Here is a 15201-nt window from a genome sequence, read left to right as displayed (position 1 = left end):
TATTTCCGATCTTATGTATTTATGAATGAACTTTATGAATGAACTGCTCATTTTAAAATCTTCCCGTTTTACTGACATTTGTGACACCCGCTTTAAACATTACAATGCTCATGATAACTTTCATTAACTCTACAACACGTAAATCCACTTCACCAGCTAATTATTCTTCAACAGCGATGCCATAGAAATATACAGGGCTGCCGCAAAAACGGAAGTTCAAAGACAATATTCTAAAGATGGCGGCGCGCATGTTTCTCTGGAAAATAAGGTCTATACTTAGAGTACATAACCAACTTAGATAAATAGATTGGATGATAATATAGTTTACATTTTTTTGTGTGTGTGTGATGAGCATGTGCAGCTAAAAAAAGAAAATATAAGATAAAATATTTAATATTTCGGCAACTGTTATCACGTCAAAAGTCCTGAACATCTAAAAACGTCACAGAATTACGGTGACGAAAAGCAGCAAACGTCATTCAAAATGACATCTGTCACATGAACATGGAAGAAGCTGGTTGAAGCTGATTCTCAATGTCTTCAAAAGGTATTTGCTCAGTTCTAAACTGTTTCTTCTACACTTACACTGAGGGAAAAAATACATTTCCTCAAGACGAGAAAATGAAATGAAACTTAATATGCTTTAATTTAAAGTATTTTTGAGCGTTATTAGGAATAATTGCCAGATCAATTAGACTGATGTTGAGGTGTTGAGGTGATGTGTGGGCACTGCAATTATTTAAACCAGCGTGACCTTCAATAGAAAGGTCTGCGTTTTTTGAGTCCATTTCTTTTTGGCGAGTTCAGAAGAGAAGGATTTTGCTCCTTCGGCAAGCTAGCTCGCTATGCTCCAACGCCCACTCGCATACACGCACTTCACACACATACGCAGCCTAACACAAGACACTCTTCAGAGTTTAATTAGAAGCCTCTGTGTTGCTTTAAGAAGCATCTGTAAAGGAGAGAGTGTGGGAGGAGGCTAATTGGCTCGTGGTGCTAATTCGGCTCTGACCCTCAGCGATTTCAGAGAGAGTGTGTGTGTGTGTGTGTGTGTGTGTGTGTGTGTGTGTGTGTGTGTGTGAGGGCTGTGTGTGGGGATGTGAAGAACAAAGAAAGAGCACAAGAAAATGATCGGCCCTAAAGGACAAACAGATACTCCCAAAACTCTTTTGTGTCTAACTACACCTCTCTCACCCACATCAGTTAGCTGTCAATTAGTGCGGCAGCCTCGACATCTGTGTATCAACATCAGTCTTTAAGTGCCTAACCTCCTACGTAATTGAAAGCGGGATTCGCCAAACAAGTTACAGACAAATTTAAATAGCTACATTGCAAAATGAGGTGCATCTTAAGGCTAAATGTCCCTCCCAATTCAGCAGTCTCTTTTTCATGAAACAACAGTATTTGCTAAAGCAGACATGAAATTAAAAGAAGCCATATTTACTTTTCTTACTGGTTCTGTGACGAAAGGCGTTTTTTGTAATATTTCATCAAAAACCCATCAAAAAACTGATGTCACGTCACCAATTTTTCAGAAATATAGGAGGTTGTGAATACCATTTCATTTTGGCTTTCTAGAAATACTTCAACCAATGATGAAAATGTGGTCATCATTTACTCATGTTGTTTCAACACATACTATTTTCTTTCGTCCGTAAAACACACAAATGATCTTAAGGCAGCATAACACTGTAAAAAATGAATGTGATTTTAACGGTAAAATACTGTAAATTTTAAATAGGTTAACAGTAAGTTCCCGTACTATATACAGGGAAAAACTGTAAAACCTCTAACCAGATATTTTATGTAATTTTCACAGTAAAATGCTGTACATTTTACAATATTTATAAGTAAAAAAGAACAAATCAATGTATCATTTACAGTCAAAAACTGTAAACTGATATTCCCACATTTCCCTGTGTGACACTCCACATTTGACAGTATTTTGCTTAAATAATTATGTTTCTTAATAGCTTTTATCAGTTATGTACATTAGGGTTTTATGTTACATCTTCTGTTGTTTATTGAATGATTATTGCATTATGTAAGTGTTGTAAGTTACCATGATGGTGTTTTGTGTTTGCATGAATGACTCTTTGCACCTTCTTTATATTAGTATATACTTCAGCTCATGGAAAACTACTTGTGATGAATTCATTCTTCATGTGGCTTTCTCTTTTACCACCTGCATTATTATGGTGGTTGTCAGTATATGTTAAAGGTGCCCTAGAACATTTTTTTAAAAGATGTAATATAAGTCTAAGGTGTCCCCTGAATGTGTCTGTGAAGTTTCAGCTCAAAATATCCCATAGATTTGTTTTAATTCATTTTTTTAACTGCCTATTTTGGGGCATAATTAGAAACGAGCCGATTCAGGGTGTGTGGCCCTTTAAATCTCGTGCTCCACGCCCCAAGAGCTTGCGCTTGCCTTAAACAACATAAACAAAGTTCACACAGCTAATATAACCCTCAAAATGGATCTTTATAAAGTGTTCGTCATGCAGCATGTCTAATCGCGTAAGTACAGTGTTTATTTTGATGTTTACATTTGATTCTGAATGAGTTTGATAGTGCTCCGTGGCTAACGGCTAATGCTACACTGTTGGAGAGATTTATAAAGAATGAAGTTGTGTTTATGAATTATACAGACTGCAAGTGTTTAAAAATGAAAATAGCGACGGCTCTCGTCTCCGTGAATACAGTAATATACGATGGTAACTTTAACCACATTTAACAGTACATTAGCAACATGCTAACGAAACATTTAGAAAGACAATTTACAAATATCACTAAAAATATCATGTAATCATGGATCATGTCAGTTATTATTGCTCCATCTGCCATTTTTTGCTATTGTCCTTGCTTGCTTACCTAGTCTGATGATCCAGACATTCTGCCCTTGTCTAATGCCTTTCATAATGTTGGGAACGTGGGCTGGCATATGCAAATATTGGGGGCGTACACCCTGACTGTTATGAAACAGTCGGTGTTATGTTGAGATTCGCCTGTTCTTCGGAGGTCTTTTAAACAAATGAGATTTATATAAGAAGGAGGAAACAATGGAGTTTGAAACTCACTGTATGTCTTTTCCATGTACTGAACTCTTGTTATTTAACTATGCCGAGGTAAATTAAATTTTTGAATCTAGGGCACCTTTAAAGGTACAAAACAGTTTTTAGTACTAGTGTGCATTGTTGAATTTACTGGTTTACATTCACATTTTCTTGTTTGTAAATTAGTTTTATACTGTAATATTTACATTTTGTTCTGTAAATGTGTTTACAGTTTTTCTGTATTTTTTACAAAATTATTCTGGCAACCACAGCTGCCAAAATATTTTTTTTTACAGTGAAGCTGCTGTTTTCCATATAATGGTGATAGATACTGCCAAGATCTAAACTAGACAAAAAAAAAAAAAAAAAAAGCACAATTAAAGGTATAGTCCATATGACTTGTGTGCTATATTCAAGAATGAACTGACTGAAATTTATTTAATGTTCAACACAACTAAGAGATCTACAATATAAATTGTGTTAAAACATTCTGTTTCACAGAAGGAGGTTAGAATGACATGGGAGTGAGTAAATGCTAACAAAACATTCATTTTTTGTGTAAACTATTTTCTACTGTAAATACTAAACTTTTAGATTAAAGTGTCACAGCTGTAAACAGAGGCTGAGGCTTGAATTTGTGGAGAACCAAAAGGTTTTGTAATGGGCCCTCTTCACTTTTGCTCCAAGGCCAACCAGACCTGAATGCTTCAATGGTAGGCTTGCCTGGGTGAAATGTCTGCCAAAGAGATGTTTTTACTCTGGAAAGTCAGGGAACATGGGGGTCAAAGCTGTCTCCTGTCTGGCTAATTGGATGAGTTTGTAGTCAGAGCTTGGACAGATTGAATCATCAAGATGTTCCTTTACAAAGCTCCAGGGTTTTCTCTCATTGACTGTTAATGACCACTCCGTCTTCACTGCGAGACTGCAAAAAAGCTCTTCTTTTTTTTTTTTTTTTGGGGGGGGGGGGTTATACAGTTGGACAACCAGTTCCTAACACCAAAAAAAAAAAGCACGGAGGTCACTGTGGAAGAGTGGACGCTCGCTAGCTTCAAAGAGAAATTTGGACCGTGGCGTCTGTTCTGCTGTGAAGACACAGTGAGTTCTAGCATGAATAATTCAGTGTTTGTTAGAAATCGGGTGATGTTCAATGCGAGCATACAGATTTCCTTGCCAACTGAAAGTCCCCATGATGTATTGTGTGTGAACGCATGTTTCTTTCTGAACATTATTAGGTGTAAAAGAAGCATTTATTTTCATTCTCACATCTAGGTTTGTGCAGAATAAAAAAAAAAAATCAATTTGTTTCTTTCTTTTCACACAAAAGGAAACAGCCGGTCCTGGCAGTAGTGCCGGGGAGGAGTGTGACCGCTGTGGCCAGGCTCCCTGCTGATTTCCTGACAAACCTAGCATTATAGGACAATCACTATTCACTGTGTAAGTCTCCCAACTACAGGGTGAGTATGCACTCAGACACACAGGATAAGACAAAGATTTTAAGAGAGACATTTCAATACTGGTGAAAACAAGAAAGAAGTAAACTCAATAGAGAACATTTTTAACCTGCAGCTTCATGTAGCACAGAAACTGATACAAATGCCATCTAAATTTGAGTACTTCAGTGACTACTACCATGTAAGCTAGGAAAAGATTCTTCATGTACCAAATAAAAATGTTTTTGCAAGTACACTCTTAGAAGAAAAGGTTCTATATAGAACCAAAAAAGGTTCTATCAGGCGCTACATATATGGAACCCCTAAAAGGTTCTATATAGAACCCCAAAGAACCTTTTTTTCTAAGAGTGTAATCTCATTTAAAAAGGAATACTGGATAAAGTTCCCCGTTACCTTCTTACACAGTTATATATAGATACATGTATGATATTTTTCAGTCCTTATATTGGGGAATTTTTTTTCCCCTCTCCTACCTCATCAACAAGTTTTATACAATAAAATATAAATCTCCTGGTCTATATAGGGATATGATAGTTATCTGTGACCAGGAATTTCTTTATAAATTCTAATGTGGAAATATAATCAGACTTACTTCTTACTTACTAAATGGCGAATGTTTAGCATTTTTTGAAGAGTAAATATGACTATGCAGTAAAAGACATCCAAAATTACTTTATTATAGAAGCAAAACCCAGAACATACTGTACTGCGAATTATATTGCTATAATACTGTATGAATACTGCTATTTATGACTGAAATATGTCCAAATGAATACGAATTTATTCAGAATTAATTGATCAAATTGAATCATAATATCATAAAACATAAAAGAAACATAAAAAATATTATTTTAATATTAAGTAGCATAAAAATAGTCCAAAAAACACCATATTACAATTCCTTTAAAGCCTTAAGCTGACTTAGATTTCAGTATGCACCTTAGACAAACTCTTTAGAAGACTTACAGTATAAAATATAAAACATGAGTGAACTCATTTTATTATACTTTTCTTATGCTTTTTTGACATCTTGTAGCTTCGAGTCCTACTCCTCATTTACTTTTCATTATATTAAAACAAACGGCATAAATATTTTTCCACAGAAAAGTCATAAGGAGTGACATGAGTGTATAATAACAGAAGTTTCATTTTTGAGTGAACTATCCTTAAAGTAAGTGTAGTTTTCACAGTGTTTCCAATCCAGGATCTTCTGGGCACCTTTTTTTTTTTTTTTTACAAGGTCTGCATGCATCTACATGACCTCTAGCCTACTGCATCTGGCCTGGAGAGATTTCCCTTTGATTTGGTTCCTTGGGTTTGTTCAGCTCGATACCTGCTACAGTGTTAATGAACCCGAGAATATCCACCGTGTCCTCTAGAGCCCTATGCCCTGTTCAAACACCCACCTAAACCAACAAGGTGAATCATCTCTGAGCAAACACCTGATGACTTTGTTTGCCAAGAGAAAAGTCAGATTCTTCCAATGAGTACTTGGATGCAACAGCAATACATGTGGAACTCTGCAGAATGAAACTCATAGAGACCTTTATTATGGTGCGATCACATTTACAGCTGCTCGGGTGTAATTTTGTGGATGAAATCCACAGATTTCACTTATGATCAAGTTGGTTATGCTTAATTAGCCATGCTGACCAAAAAAAGCTGCTTGGTTTGAAAGGTGACTTCTCTCTACACTGTTGACAATGGACCTTGTTTTGCCTGTGAAATTTCGCTAATGTGACCGCACCTTCAGAACAGCAAAAAACTATAAACGTTAAACTTTCAGATGTAACCACCAATTTTGTTGAAATCCCTGCCGAAAAATACCAGCATTGCTGGTCATTAGGGCCGTGACACACCAAGCCGAGATTAAAGGGTTAGTTCACCCAAAAATGAAAATTCTGTCATTTATTACTCACCCTCATGCCGTTCCACACCCGTAAGACCTTCGTTAATCTTCGGAACACAAATTAAGATATTTTTGATTAATTCCGATTGCTCCGTGAGGCCTGCATAGGGAACAATGACATTTCCTCTCTCAAGATCCATAAAGGTACTAAAAACACATCTAAATCAATTAATATGAGTACAGTGGTTCAATATTAATATTATAAAGCGATGAGAATATTTTTGGTGCGCCAAAAAAAACAAAATAATGACTTATATAGTGATGGCCGATTTCAAAACACTGCTTCAGGAAGCATCGGAGCATAATGAATCAGCGTGTCGAATCAGCTGTTCGGAGCGCCAAAGTCACATGATTTCACACTCAAAAAAATAACTCTTTGAACGAACATAAAAAAAATCATGGAAAGGATTTCCACATGATTAAGTTGCTTTATTTCAGCATTATGCAATTCTGTTATTCCAATTTAATGTACTTACATTGGGTCAACTTAATTTATTAAGGTTGATTCAACTTATTTACTATGGTTGGGCACAGCTTGACAAAATAACTGACTAAGGAAGAATCTATGTAAAATAGTTATGTCCAACTTACTCAATTCAATCATGGACAGTAGTTCCACATGATTGAGACAAGTAAAATCCAATAGAATCAACCGTGTTAAATTAACTAGAATCAATTGTGTTCATTTAAAATAAAATAAATAATAAGCAATAAATAAATTAAAAAATAAAAAAAAAAAAAAAATTGTACATAATATATACATATAAAAAATATATACATACACATATATACAATATACATTGATTTTTTCAATTAATTCTTCTTGTTTAATTTTGTAATTTGTATAACTTTTGTGATGTTCTGTGTTAGAAATCTAGATGTGATACTGGATTCATCCTAAATTGCCCTAACCAAAAACATTGTAAAGCCTAAATTGATCATAAATCCATTGGTGGCAATGGTTTTACAATCAACATAGGCTTACAATGCTTTTGGGAAATGCAACCCAGAGCACTACGACAGTGATTACTTTCTTATTAAAGTAATTTGAAAGTTTGTTAGCAGGTCCTCAACCCAAGCACAAGTGCAACAATTCACCACAATGGTAACCCTAAAACTATTAATTAACAGAAACTTTTAAATACCAACATATAGAACAGTAAACATTAAAAAGTCTTTCCATTTTCTCATCTTCCTACAAACTGCTTAAAATAACACTTTATTTCAACATTTACACTCCTAGTTCAGCCCCTTTGCAAAGCATGATGGGAAGTGAAAATCCTGTTTGATTGAGTCCTGGTTGGGTTTACTTGATTGAAACATGTTATTCCAAAGAAAACTCAAGTTAAGTCAAAGAGTAATCTTTCAAGTCAATTTAACATGAATCAACACATTTAAACAGAAACCTGATAATGGTGTTGAATCAAAATAAATTGTTTAAATAAAGTGAACAGCATCAAAAATCTTTTTTTTGAGTGCAGCTCGGATTCGCGATCCGAATCATGATTCGAATTTTCATTTTTGGGTGAAATAACCCTTTAAAGAATTAGCGATAACAAAAGATGACTGTGTTGTCACCTCGCGTCGACTGCATCTCGGCCAAAAAGCTGCGCTGGAAAACACCACAAAGGCTACAGGTGACAGTCAACTAAAACATGCGTTCTGCGCCTGTGTTTAAGGAAATAACTTTATCAGCGAGTATTAAAGGATCAGTTCACTTTAAAATAAAAATGACCCCAAGATTTACTCACCCTCAAGCCATCCTAGGTGTATTTGACTTTCTTCTTTCTGATGAACACAATCGGAGTTATATTAATAAATATCCTGACACATCCAAGCTTTATAATGGCAGTGAACGGGATCAACGAGTGTGAGCTGAATAAAGTTCATCCATCCATCATAAACATACTCCACCCGGCTCCAGGGGGTTAATAAAGTCCTTCTGAAGTGAAGCAATGCATTTGTGTAAAAAAAATCCATATTTAACAAGTTAATAAAGTAAAATATCTAGCTTCAGCCTGACCGTCTTCCATATTCAACTTATGAAAAAAGCGTAATTGACGTGATGCCAGTTACGCCTTTTCATAAGTTGAATAAGGAAGGCGTAAGACGTAGCGTATGCATTTTGAACTGTGAGATGCGTTACACTCTCTTCATAAGTTGAATACGGAAGGCGGTTTGGCGGAAGCTAGATATTTTACTGTATAACTTGTTAAATATGGATTTTTTTTTTTTTTACACAAACGTATCACTTCGCTTCAGAAGGCCTTTATTATCCCTCCAGAGCCGTTCATCAGAAAGAAGAAAGTCAAATACACCTAGAGTAAATCTTGGGGTACTTTTTATTTTAAAGTGAACTAATACTTTAATAGTCTATATTCGTCATTCAAAAAGGGAAACAGAAACTAGGACTGCCGATATAAAAACCGTAAACAAAGCAGCTCTTGCTTACTATTTTAAAAATCAATCATGCTAATCATTTTCTTCATTCCAAATGGCTCATGTTGTTCTGAAAATATTTGTGTGTTGAAATGCTCAGGTAAGATGATGTAAAATTAGGACTTGTGGTCTTGACTTTGCGCGCTTTCATCATTTTCACTTTTATTCTCATTCACTGACTCGTGCACTAAGCTAAGCAGCCAATCAGAGTTCTCTCTCTCATCGTCGACGCTAATGGCAACTCCAACTCAACATTCTCAATCGGCCAAAAAGCCCGCGACAGGGTCCGACTAGTGCCGATGGTACAGAACATACAGTAAAAACAGGGCCTGTCGACGGTCAACATATGTCGAATTCCCTAGCAGGCTTTGTAACCAGTTAGACCAGTACTAACCAGCAAATTCATACTTGGGTGAACATGGAAATTTATGCTGTTTTTTTCAGCAGGGATATTGTGTGGGAAGCTTTAGCAAACATTTCCCTACCTACCAAACATAATCGCCACAGTAAAGCTCTCGCTTGAAAAGTTGAAGGCTGCTCTTCTTCACCTTGAACTCAATTACTCCACTTTTGTCTTGCGTCAATGAGTTTGAACTTCCCCATTCTAATTCCATCCTCCTCCTTATCCGCTGCTCCTCTCCCTCCCGCCGCCGACAGCTTTTCAGAAGTAGGCCGTGAGTGGGAGCCCCTTTCATATGCAGACAGTTTGCAGGCCCTGCTACTGTACAGAGCTCCCAGAGGGGCCTATTATCAGTGACACCAGACTCCAGCGTAAAGGATCTGCAGAGCAGGGCAGAATCAGACGCTAGATCCCAGCGCTGGCTCAGTTATTAATGCTGCTCATCTCCCAGGCACTGCAGCTGCACAAGCAGCAAGGGGCATACATACAGTATGTGATGTCATAACCCTCACCGCAGCTACAGCCTGTGGACTTACAAACGTGTTTAATCTCACTGTGACAAGGAGAAGCTCCAGTCTTTAAAACCACATTCTTACATCTTAAAAATATATCTAAGCTACAACATATGCTCTCAATGACATGCGGAACAGTTAGTTCATGCGTTCATGACCTCGAGGCTAGATTACTGTAACGCTCTACTGGGTGGTTGCCCTGCACGCCTAATAAACAAACTCCAGCTGGTCCAAAACGCAGCAGCTAGAGTTCTTACTAGAACCAGGAAGTATGACCATATTAGCCCGGTTCTGTCAACACTGCACTGGCTCCCTATTAAACATCATATAGATTTAAAATCTTGCTAATTACTTACAAAGCACTAAATAGTTTAGCTCCACAGTACCTGAGTGAGCTCTTAATGCATTATAGTCCTTCACATCTATTGCGATCTCAGAATTCAGGCCAGTTGATAATACCTAGAATATCAAAATCAACCGCAGGCGCTAGATCCTTTTCCTTTTTAGCACCTAAACTTTGGAACAGTCTTCCTAGCATTGTTCAGGAAGCAGACACACTCTGTCAGTATAAATCTAGACTAAAAACACATCTCTTTAACCTGGCATGCACAACACACTACCTACTTCTATAATTCAAATCATGTAAATTGTTAGGCTGCATAAATTAGGTCAGCTGGACCTGGGAACACTTCCTATAACACCTGATGTACTCACTACATCATAAGAAGAATGGCGTCTACGCTAATATTAGTCTTTCTCTGTTTTTCCAGAGGTTTGCTGTAGTCTGCCAGATCCAGGCCATATCCAGTTGAGATGAAGTACCTGCGCCTAGACACGATGAAAACGCATAAAGCTAAACTATCCCCTGTGAAGGCTTCCTTCTCTTTCCTTTCCGTATGTATAGATAAAACATTATCAAAATTATTCCAGTTCGCATAGATCCGCGGACACAACAAATTTTTCTGTATTATGCAGACCATACACATTCAAACACGTAAATGAACGACAAGAATGCATTAAAGGTCTTCGGTTTTCCGTAGAAAAGGTGTCATTTAAGCAGCCCCATAAGTTAATAATTTTTACAACGGAAGTGATTCAGTCAAAAACCTACTTTATATGTATAATAATATTTTCTTAGAGCTGCTGTAAAGCCAAAACAATCTGTCAATTAATTTTCCTATTATCACTGTGAAGCTGCTTTGAAACAATCTGTATTGGGAAAAGTGCTATATACTGTAAATGAAGATGACTTGACTTGACAAAAGTGGCAGATTTGTTACGTACTCCTTCAGATGACATTTTCCATTGAAAATTCTTATTCAGAAGTACAGTATCCACACCGATGTGACTGACAAACATTACACTCATCCACGCTGAGGAATCGTGCCGATCCACAACCCACATAAAAATTATAATTACGCAAATAACTGCAATTGCATGTTTCAAACAGAGATGACGACAAAGAGGCAAAACTTTAAAAATGTAAAGCTTTCAATAAAATCTGCATGTAGTACTAATTTTTCATCATTTTGATATTATTTTCATCAAATCAAATTAGCAGGCTTATTATCATTAACTAAAACTACAACTATTAAAAACATTTTTGTTAATTGAAATCAAATCAAATATAAATAATGGATGAAAAAACTTAAACTAAATGAAAATTAGAACTGTTGCCTTTGAAACTAACTGAAATAAGTTTAAGTTAAAGCACTAACATTTCTAACGGAAATTAAAAACTAAACTGAAATAAATTAAACCTAGTAAATACAAACAAAGAAATAATAAAATGACAAAAATTATACTAAAATAAAAACCTGAAAATATAAAAATAAAAGCTAATTTAAATTATTGATAAAAAGTATAATAGTATATTAACACCACTAAAACAACACTGCAATTTTGCAATGTTATTTTAGTATTATTTATATATATTATTATAGCTTTTATCTATTATTTGCATTATTATTTTATTGCATCATTATTGCATTATTATTTTAAAAGAGAAATTCAAATATCTTTTTTTCCACAATTACAATAATGAACTGTTGTAAATAAAATGAAAAAAAAAAATTGTAAGTAACAGTATTATTGGAGTACACAAAATACTATTTTAGTTTTTCTACTAAACACAGGCTTCATTTGTGCACAAATATAATATAAATTATATTTTTTTTCTTTAGATACTGATGTGAAATGTCACCTTTTTGTGCGACTAATCCATAAGTGTTTCTGCTGGTGTGCTTAAAGTCGCTCAAACTCTACAAAAGTCTACATTCAGAATCTCAGTTATGTTTACCTCGGCTAATTTCAATTCAGTGATTTTATAATTACTCTTTAGAATAAGAAAAGCTAATTCTGTTAGCACTGAATTAAGTTAATTACCTTAATTGCATTTGATCCCATCATGTGGCGTTCCATCCCACTTCACATATAAACTGTTGACTTTCAAACTGCTGTTTTTTTCCCATCTTTTTTTAAAGATTAGCCATTATTGCATACTCCTTTGACCCAGCCTGAGAACAAAACGTCACGAAAGGGCTCAAGGCCTCCAACAGCCGTCATTTTTCCCCAATAATGGTTTGCAGTTGTTGAGATGCAGTTATTACGCTGACAGACGAGTCAACCTCAGTACGCAGATGTTGACTCTCCTCGCCCGTCTGTTGGGTTGTCTGAGAGGCAACAATGTGGCAAGAACGGCTCAGAGTCAATTAGCTAAAAAGAGAGATAATGATGAGAATAATCATGATGATGGCGATAACAATGATAATTATGTTGGCAATGGTAATGACTGAGGGTGACAGCATTTAAAAACGGTAAGTAGGCTTTCTTTTAAATATCACAGATTTCTCTTTGTAGTTACAAATGACCCATCTTTTGTGCAACACACTCATATCTTTTGGTTGATTTGTTTTTCAATCTCACAATTTGTGGTATTTTTTTGTGGCAGTTGCTATCCTGCTGATTCCAAAGATTAGGGTTGGGTTACTGCACCATCACATATATTTAAAGTAATAGTTCACGCAAAAAGACGACGAAAAAAAATCATCATTTACTTATCCTCATGTCGTTCCAAACTTTGTTTCTTCTGTGGAACACAAAAGGAGAAATTCTGAAGAATGTTCATATATGAGAACTAGGTTTGGAATGCCATGACAGTGAGGAAATAATGACAGAATTTTTATTTTTGTGTAAACTATCCCTTTAAATGCAGACAGGTCTTTAAAACATTGAGTGGATGTTAAAAATGCAACATGTCAAGTAACATGAGTGTTTGCTAGAGTGCTGATAAAAACCACTCAAACTCTCTCTTTGAGAACTATTTGATGACTACAAAAAGTATGTGCTTAAACAAAACACCTCCCTGATATGCTGCAACATTCTTTCTTCTTTTCATCTCTGTTTCATTAGATTGTACAGTAAGAGTAAGTAACTATGACAGCTATAAAAACACCTGCTTTGAGGACTGCTTAATTTATTTAGTTACCAAGGCAACTCTTCATGACACATACAGAAAGCTGTGCTATTTTATGGAAAAGTTAATTTGTTGCAAAATGTGAAACTTTGTGGCAGATGAAAAGTGATACTTTTCATAATATTGGTGAAGAAAATGACATTTAAAAAATGTACATTTGTATGACATAGGAGAGACCGGGGATAGTTGTCACACTAGTGAATATTTCTCAGTGCACGTTTATTTTTGAAAGTCAAGTTCTGTATTAACACACAAAAAAAAGATTGAGTGAATATGGCCACTTTTATTGAATGGGGCATGTTGTCACAATGGAATACTGTAGGCCTATTATAGGCTTTCAGCTAAATTTAATCATTAAAAAAGAGAGAATCACAATAAATAAATAAATAAACAGCAAAATATAAAACAAATAAATATTGTATTTGGTATATGGTATAAATTCATAACATTTAAACAAATTGTCCTAACCTGACATTTATGAAAAACACTCATTCAGCATTCAACATTCCCAAAAATTATGGTAACACTTTACAATAAAATTGCAATAATTAAGTTCCATCTATTACTTAATAGACTTAAGTAGACCTGGCAAATTATTTTGTCTGACATTGATACCAGTTATCTAAAAAGACATGGATAAATAAACAAACATACATTTTCTTAGAAAAACTAAAATCTGAATGTTTATTCTACTGAAATCTTACTGATATGTCACTTGCATAATAATTTGGAATTTTCATAATTTGAAAAATACTCCATTTGATAGCGTGAGTAAAGAAAGAGCTCTAGAAAGTTTCATCTTTGTCCAGTGTCTGCGCTATTTTTCTCCAGAAGTTATTACCGATAAAAATGTCTTTGTATTCTTTTAAACTAAAGTCTATCTCATAACCCCCTCATATGAGCGTTTGTCATTGCCGCCATCTGTTGTTGTTGCAATCTCCGTTTTTTTTTATTTGTTGTTGTTCCCATATACATGTATACGTAGATGCCACATTCGACCGCTCCAGACACGTCGGGGCGTCCACCATCTTGGAAAGGTCAGCATGTCATCACTCACAGTAAGAATCAATGATGCCACAACATTGCGCAGCTTCTGGTTGAGAAACCGCCAAGATTTAAATTCCTAAAGAAATGGGATAACCTTTCACAGGTGAGAATATGTTGATTTATGTTTTTATATTAACTCAATATTGCAGGTTTTAACTCTAGTACTTTTTAATGTTTTTACTTTTTTTATGGTAACTTTTTTTTAAATGTCGTGTTAGTTAACACCATCTTGTACTGTGTTAATTTAACAAAATCAACTGCTGAAGTCTATTAGCGACATATATTTTCATACATGCGTCTAACTACGGTTGCAGATGCTCAGTCAACAATATAAGCTAACTAATACAGACATAAATGGTCGTAATGTAGTTGAAACAGCATTTATCATAACTTAATTTTGTAGGAATTGTAATCAGTCGCTAAAGAGTACCTATTAAAAGGAATTTGAACCAATGGGATCGCTTGGGTTCCTAATGGAGATCCGATTTCATTCTATTTCTTTCTCAAATAAAATAAACTTCAAAGACTTTATAGTGTTCAACTCTCCCTGAGCTGGTTCTATTTTCCTGGATGCATTTGGCTAAGTTTGGCTATGCATTCATGCGAACAGGAAATGGCTTTGGATGATAAGGTTGCGTTGATGGCCGGGAAGCGAGGACGTGGCGTGGCAGCTGAAGAAAGCTGAGGGAGGACAATGACAGGGCAAAGCAGGCCCATATGGATGAGGAAAGTAAAGTTCAAACGTTTCAGGTGCCATTTCCCCATTACGATTATCACCCCGACACACGCTGATGATAGAGCCAGATAGAGTAAGCGCCGTGTTTACTGCCAATATTGCTTTTAAAATACAGCTGCCCTTCAAGGCCTTTGAAGATGGCCATGACATTTGGAGGGAAAAATCTTAAAGGAATTCTC

The 15201-nt window shown here is 35.6% G+C and overlaps 1 long non-coding RNA gene across 1 annotated transcript; it reads left to right on the top strand.

The window, feature by feature from the left end:
* The first annotated feature begins 249 nt into the window (after positions 1 to 249).
* LOC125260587 lies at positions 250 to 15030 on the top strand. Its single transcript, XR_007183080.1, has 4 exons — positions 250 to 547; positions 4378 to 4487; positions 14225 to 14389; positions 14897 to 15030. It is a non-coding gene; the product is annotated as an uncharacterized LOC125260587 (long non-coding RNA).
* Positions 15031 to 15201: the final 171 nt, after the last annotated feature.

Source organism: Megalobrama amblycephala, linkage group LG24, assembly GCF_018812025.1.
Source record: "Megalobrama amblycephala isolate DHTTF-2021 linkage group LG24, ASM1881202v1, whole genome shotgun sequence".
Lineage (NCBI taxonomy): Eukaryota > Metazoa > Chordata > Actinopteri > Cypriniformes > Xenocyprididae > Megalobrama > Megalobrama amblycephala.
Note: the sequence above shows the minus strand (reverse complement) of the source record. Positions and strands in the feature narration are given on the sequence as shown.